Source organism: Amblyomma americanum, chromosome 1 (genome assembly GCF_052857255.1).
Source record: "Amblyomma americanum isolate KBUSLIRL-KWMA chromosome 1, ASM5285725v1, whole genome shotgun sequence".
In the NCBI taxonomy this organism is placed as follows: domain Eukaryota; kingdom Metazoa; phylum Arthropoda; class Arachnida; order Ixodida; family Ixodidae; genus Amblyomma; species Amblyomma americanum.
Genome location: NC_135497.1, coordinates 21,523,220 through 21,531,223, shown reverse-complemented (window position 1 = coordinate 21,531,223; position 8,004 = coordinate 21,523,220). Strand labels below are relative to the sequence as shown.

Here is an 8,004-nt window from a genome sequence, read left to right as displayed (position 1 = left end):
TCAGTCGCATAGACAGTGAAATTTCGAAAATGGCAATATAATGTAAACAGAAAAAGAATTGCAGCAAAAACCCTTGAGCATATGCCTTCCCCCAGAGCAAAGAATGACAGCAATAGTAATGCTATGCCTGTCTCAACGTTATCCTTTTAGAAGGTTTGCTACAGAAGTAGTCACTGCGTCATTAAAGGCAAGCTATTTCAGAACAACAGGAAAGGCCCTAGACAAAAACTGGAATGTTCATCAGCCTGGCCATTTAACCTAATTGCTAAACGTTATGCTCCCTTTACAGGCCAGACAATGCACAGCCTGGAGACGTGCTGGTACTGACCAAGCCCCTTGGCACCCAGGTGGCAGTGAACACTCACCAGTGGCTGGAGAAGCCGGAGCGCCATGCTTAGCTGGGGAAGGCTGGCATCAGTGAAGAAGATGTACGCAGGGTCTACCTCCATGCAATAGACTCCATGGCACGTCTCAATCTCAATGGTTGGTGCTGATTTGTTCGTGTCTGCAGTTTTTTTTTAGTTGCCTATTTGCTTATGTGCTTATTTACGGCAGTCTCTGCAATGCCTTCCTGAGGTATTGTAGAGGTGAAACATGTGCACTCACAGAAAGAGAGTGGAGAGATACTAAAGTGCATACAAACTGTGAGCAATGCTTTAAGAAGGTGACAACAAAATAGTTGATAATTGAAGTACAGCGCAGTGGTCAGGGCAACAATAATAAATTCGTGTCCCATGATGAAGACAGCTTCCACTACAGTAATCGTAACATAAATAATGAGATGGGATATGATATAGCATTGAAAACGAAAAGTGCAGGACATTAGTGCAAACAAATAAAAAGAAGCTCCAAGAATTTGATCACGCCCTTTAGGAGATGTTGCTGCACTTGGTAGATTCTGCAAAATATGCGAGAGCAAAGGACATCATGACATGTAAATGCACAAAGAAATTGGGGAGTTCATTTGGAGAAAAAGAAGGGATGGGCAAGCAGGGAGAAGGATTAAAAAGGCAGAAGTGAAGAAGATAAGTTGTGAAAAGGTGAACGCAAGAAGAGTGATGCTGTCGCAGCTAGGCAAGAGGTGGGAGAAAAGGAAAGTCGTCTTGTTGAAATATTGGTTAAGGGCCTGAGGCTTCCCCCACCACCAGTTGTTTGTTTTCTGTTGTGAAGCATCCAATCCTTGTGGCTGTCTCTTTACTACCACAGCCGTTCACTCCAGTGTTATGCCAACAAATAAGGAAAAGAAAAAAGAAAATAATTAAAGTCGTGTCTGGATAGTACAAACAGCCGGAGACATAAAAAGCATCAAAGAGGAACGACTAGCATCAATTGAAGCTAAATTGGAAAACATGGCTGCCCTTGACAAAAAATTATTGGACTGCATAGACCAGGTCGCCAACATGCAAAAAGTCGTTGCCTTACTTGAACTAAAGCTTGATGACTTGGAAAACCGATCGAGGCGGAGTAACCTTTTAGTATACGGCATTACAGAAGATCCTGATGAAAACAGTGAGTCCTTAGAACAGATTTTTAATGAAGACATTGCTAAAAATATCCTTAAAATTCAACCTGTCGCCATTGAACGCATACATAGGTTGGGAAAGCCTTCAGCTGAAAAAACCAGGCCTGTAATACTAAAACTTCTTGACTATCGCGAAAAGAATCTTGTGCTAAAAAACTGTAGTAAACTTAAAGGTAGTGAATATGCGATCAGTGAAGATTTTTCAGCCCGAGTACGCGACGTAAGGAAAAAGTTGTGGATTAGTGCGAAAGCATTGAAAGATTCCGGGGCAAAGGTTGCACTAGTGTTCGACAAAATACGCATAAACGGTGAAATGTTCCAATGGGATGAAGAAAACAACTGCCGAGTACCCGCAAAGACACAGACAAACGCGACAACTAACTCGTGTCCCGAGACAAATGCGAGTACAAGCCAAAAAAACGAACATGGCAAAGCACCAAACCTACGCCCCCGTCATCCCACAAAACGAAACAGATAGCTTTTGCAAATGTAAATGCGCGAAGTATACTTAATAAATTTGAGTCACTAGAATCTCTTCTTATCGGCCTCGAACCTGACTTCATAGCGATTACAGAAACTTGGCTCACTGGCGATATCAGTGACAAAGAAATTGCCCCACCAAACTATGCTATCGTGCGCAAAGACAGGATAACACGTGGAGGAGGAGTGGCTATACTAATAAACAAAAAAATTCCCTTCGAAATCTTACCAGAAGTTGAGGGTGCCGAGGCACTCTTTTGTAAGTTGTTATTTGGAACGAACACTGTCACTGTAGGTTGTGTTTACCACAGTCCTTCGGCAGATCAGCCTGCATTGGTCTCGCTGTATGAATATATGCAACAATATGTTCAAAAATCCAGACTGATCCTTCTTGGGGACTTCAACCTACCAGATATAGATTGGCAAAGCATGTCGTACCGCTCACCGTGTTCTGAAACTCTTTTTGATATTATGTTTAGTTTTGACTTGTTCCAAGTTATCAATGAGCCTACACGTGTTCAAGGTAGTGCATCTAACATTCTTGACCTCATCTTCCTCAGCAATCACTTTGCGATCGATCAAACCAACTTAGCAGTCCTCGATGGCATATCAGATCATAAGCTAACATTGTGCACCACACCCATTCAAGCAACAGCAGCTCGTACTATCTCGAAAACTACTTACCCAGACTTCACAAACGCTGATGATTCAAGCATACTTAATTACCTAATTTCGGAGTAGGAATCGTTTGAAGAACTCGCTAATTACCAAGGTACAAATATAGATACGCTGTGGGGAAGCTTCAAGGCCATTGTATCGCACTGCATCAAAAACTTTGTACCATTGAAGACCAAACGAACAAATACGCGTAACCCTTGGATAACACGCGATATCATTCATGGGAAACGCAAAGTAAAACGACTAAGGAAATCACTAAAATCAAAAAATGACTCTCAGGTAAAACATAAGCTCGCGAACGCCATCCGTGAAATGAAAGCAAAAATTATGGCAGCGAAAACAAACTACTTCTCAGTTACGCTTCCTAATTTTTTAAAACACTCCCCTGGAAAATTTTGGAAATACCTCAGCCCCAAAACACAAGAAGACACCTTCAATTGGCAAGGACATAATAAAAATTTTGCAAATTCCTTAAATACATACTTCCAATCTGTGTTCACAGTTGACGATGGCTGCACACCGGAGAGTATTCAGCGCATTCAAACACCGCTAGACATGCCAACAATAACTGAGACAGGCGTGCTCAACCTACTATTATCAATAGACACAAAAAAAGCAAATGGTCCTGATAATATTCCAAACACTTTTTTGCAAAGATATGCAAGTCAACGCGAAATATTTACATTTATTGTTCAATAAATCTTTATCAACCTGCAGTCTAGCTAATGAATGGAAAATAGCGAAAGTTATTCCTATACACAAAACAGGAAGCAAAGATGACGTTTCAAATTATAGACCAATATCACTAACGTGCACGGTAGGAAAATTATTGGAACACATCATACTAAAGCATATCACCAGTTATGTTAAGCAAGAAAACATTTTATCGCCTGTTCAACATGGATTTCGAAGGGGACTTTCAACTATCACCCAATTACTCGTACTAACACATGATTTGTTCCAGAGCATTGATAACCAAAAGCAAGTTGACTTGATTGCACTTGATTTCTCTAAGGCGTTTGACAGAGTAAGCCATAAAAAACTAATTAGCAAACTTAGATCAACTTTAGGTAACGGCCCTATTATCAACTGGATCGAGGACTACTTAACTAACCGATCTCAGTATGTTGTAGTTAACAATGAAATTTCTTCTACTGCGCTCGTTACGTCGGGAGTACCCCAAGGGTGCGTCCTTGCTCCACTTTTATTTCTTATCTTCATTAATGATCTGCCCTCTAACATACAAGTTAAAATTAAACTTTTTGCCGATGACTGCATACTTTACAACGAAATTAACACTGTAAATGACCACGATGATTTAAACAGCGCCCTTCATGAAGTGGTAATATGGTGTCACAAATGGCAAATGGAATTGAACATTAAAAAAACAGCCTTCTTATGTGTAACCCGTAAAAAACAAAGGTCCGAATATGTGTACAGCATCAATAACATACCGCTCACCCGAGTTCACGAACACAAATATCTTGGATTAATCATTTCACATGATCTAAGATGGGAATCACATATTAACAGTATAGTATCATCTGCTTTAAAACGATTGTTCTTCCTTAGAAGACAGCTTCGAGAAGCGCCACCGGAGACCAAACTGTTAGCATATAACACATTTATACGATCAGTTCTCGAATATGGAAACACGATTTGGTTTCCCTACACACAACAGCTCATTAACAAACTAGAAGGAGTACAGAGAAAGGCAATTAGATTTATCTTTAACAAATACAGGACCAGTGATTCACCATCCCAACTACTAAACCAAGCATGTATTCTTACTTTACAGAAACGCGCCAGACTAGCACGACTAAAATTATTGTTCCAATTAGTTCATAACTCGTTAAACATAGATACTTCGTTACATATATCTGTAGATGAATCGAGACCATCCCGGCATAAGCACCCATTAACCCTTAGAGAGTACGCATTCCGAACCGACTGTTTCAGATATTCATTTTTTCCGCTTGCCATAAAAGATTGGAATAGTTTGAACCCCTCTATCACTACTAATACATCTTTGCAGAAATTTGTAACTCTGGTAGAAGAACAGTTGTGCGATAATTAAAATAGATAAATAAATAATAATTATACAAGTACAACAGACCGCTCGTATCACTGCATATAACAGCATCTGTATGAACATACTACTTACAATGTATAAAATCGCACCCTTTTCTGTGAAATATACTCTTTCGTTATGTGTTTTATTTTCTGCTATCTGTGTTTTTTTTTTCCCATACTCATGTAATTACTTGCAAACAACAGTGTTCTTAATATATACCATTCCATTTGTATTCGCTTTGTACCTTCTTACTATGTGCCCATCCTGTAAAAATCCCAATGGGATTGACAGTATCTGAAATAAATAAATAAATAAAGGATACAGGTTAGATTAGATTGGAAAACACTAACCTTGAGAAGGTGGTGGGGCTGGGAAGTGCTGTATTTTGCCCATCTGGTTTTTGCTTCCTTGTTTATTACATGGAAATATCTTAGCTTGTTAGCAGCCCATGGGAAGGGGGACAGTGGAAACCTGGCGACCAACATTAAAGACTGCAGTAATTTATTTACTACCACCTTACAGGGTATGCTGGTAGTATCTGTGCAGTCTCACATTTTGCAAGTGCAAGTATCTGTGTTCCATTTACTAGTACTTCACTGTCTGCATGCAAGAAGGCTACCACAAAATTGCAGACTTTTGACGAGGAAAACTTTTTATTTTGATCAAAGCAGGTCTTTATCAGACCAGCTAAATTTTTTTCCTTTTATATCATGAAATGAGAGGCATTGTACGACTATTCATCAGTTGTGTATTTTGTGACCAAGTGGGCATTGACTTTCACTTCGCTCCTGCTTGTGCAGAAACTGTGTTAAAACAAATTTTTTGCCTTTGTTGTTCCAGGAGCTCGGCTGATGCACAAGCATGGCTGCCACGGTGCTACAGGCGTGACAGGCTTCGGTCTGCTCGGCCACACCCAGAACTTGGTGCAGATGCAGCAGCGCTCAGTGCGGTTTGTGATCCACACGCTGCCCATCAGAGCCAATTTCCTGCCCTGCTGGCCGCCACGGGCACCTCCTTCAAACTAACGCACGGGCATTCGGCCAAGACCTCTGTTGAGCCACTGACTGACAATCAGTCGAATTTTTTTTTCTCTATTGTAGGATTTCCTTCTCATGTCTTTCACAGCTTCTTGAAAATAGATACAACACAATTTTTCAAACTTTCACCGTCAGGAAGTGCTAAAATGTATGCAGAGTTTAGAGTTACATTCAAGTGATGGTGTTCCTGTCGGAAATACACAGTTGTTCCTTGGAAAGATATGTTGTTGTCTCCTTTTGGGTGAAACTCTTTTCAGATTTTTTTAATGTAATTCAGATGCTTTGCTCTGAGTAGTACCAGGAGAAAAGTAAACAAAATTGGCAGGACGATCATGAAACCTGATGCGAGAATGCTGTAATAGCAGTTGGATTTTCGCTCAGTGATTACTTTGATGCTTTTACTTTAATGAATGCTTTTACTTAAAGCCGAGTGCAACAGAATTTTTCTAGAGGGTGTCTATGTTGGCGGCCCCCTAGCTAGTGGGGCATGGTGAGGCTGTGGCCGGTTGGGGATGCTTCTGGAGGGCAGCTGACTTTCCCACTGTCTCTTTGGATTTGATTTTACTGTTGCTCTTTTTGCTCTGCTGCTGCATGGGCTTCTGGTGTGTGGAGGCAGGCAACGGGTTGGTGATGGATGCGTGGTTCTTGTGGAGGGTGGAGTAGGGAGGTCTCTGGCACTTGTCGAGGCTTCACATAGAGAAAATTTCTTGTCTTCACACAGATAACGCTGCCCTTAGTACAACTGTAGCCAAAAATTTTTTTTTACTTAGCAATGCGAACTTCCTGGAAACGGCAATAAATGGCAACAGCGACATGGCGTGTGTCCTTTCCACACGCTCTTTGATAAATCAGAGCATAGCGACGGATTCATCGCGCGACTTAGTATCTTGGATCACCCACCGGACACCCAAGATGCAATGAACAAGTTAAAGCATCATTTGGGGTGTTTTCTCAAAATCTCTTGCCAATATATTAGCATATGGAATTTATTTATTTATTTTATTTATTTATTTATTTCAATACCTTCAAGGCCTCTGGGGGCATTAGTGGAGAGGAGTGCATGAAAAATATATAATCATAACACAGGAATTGCAGCAATTTTACGGCAATACAGGAATTGTGGTAAAACAGCAGCAATTTCATTTCAAGTTTATTTCATAGGTTGCACTCGTAAAATTTATGGCGTTAGTGAGTTACAAGTTTCCAGTTTTCCTTTCTCATGTGGACTGCTGATGTGCCTTCCAAAGGAGAATGCCGAAGGATCGTGCAAAGAAATTGAGCAGCAGGCGGGATACCCAGCGTGGATCATAGAGGATGTTGTTGAAGGGGAGTGGGTAGCAAGGCTGACGGACTCTCTACGCGTGCTCGAAGTGCCTTCAGCCGACAAGGAGTCCTAGCTTTGGTAACACAGGCTTGGGAATAGGGGACAGGGAAAGAATTGGTTGTGAGGAAGGTTTCCAGCCTTGCAAGGAGTTTTGAAAGAGTGAGCTGTGAAGTTTTTACTGATGGGGTACCTTATGGCTGTCATATGCAACTACGAATGCCACATACACGAGTGGCGACAGCTTTGGTCTTATGCTGCATGCCACTGACATGAACATTAGCTAAATGGACTCCAAACAAACATTTTGTGTTGTGTTAGTGATATTTTATGCGCTTTATGAGCACACCAATATTTTTGTTAGTCATGAAAGATAGTCTTCTACAAGCATTCGTTATGTAAAATATTTTCCCCTTTTATCATATAGTAGTGGTGTTGATGGTTTGTTCAGTTAAGAGACTGGCTGTTCCTTGAAGAGACCTTCATGAATCTGTGCTGACTGAATATTACGGTGGTTTGGAGGATGGTTTGTCTCCCGTGGGCATATCTCACAGCCTCTCATTGCTTAAGCCTCAGCCATTTGCCATGCATTGGGAATAAAGATATTTTGCAAAAATTCTGGCTCTTGTCTTTGCTGAGAGTGTGTGTGGGCACACTGAAGCTTTATCCATCAGTATCATTAAGAGCAGACATTACTTAGCGCCATTAGATACAGGTTGCTTCATCCAATTTTATGTGAAACGACTTTTGAATTGAATTTTTGTGAAGACCTAATTTGCTCGTTTTGTCACGAATCATATAAACAGCACATTGCAAGAAATTGCTCCCGTGAATAATGTGGTTAAAAAGAGTGCTAAGGAGCTTGTCACTTATCCTTTCCAAAATTTATTCC

General features: G+C 40.8%; 1 pseudogene; it reads left to right on the top strand.

The window, feature by feature from the left end:
- Nucleotides 1–461: 461 nt before the first annotated feature.
- On the top strand, nucleotides 462–7,188 carry LOC144120817 (inactive selenide, water dikinase-like protein pseudogene; annotated as a pseudogene).
- The last annotated feature ends 816 nt before the right edge of the window (nucleotides 7,189–8,004 follow it).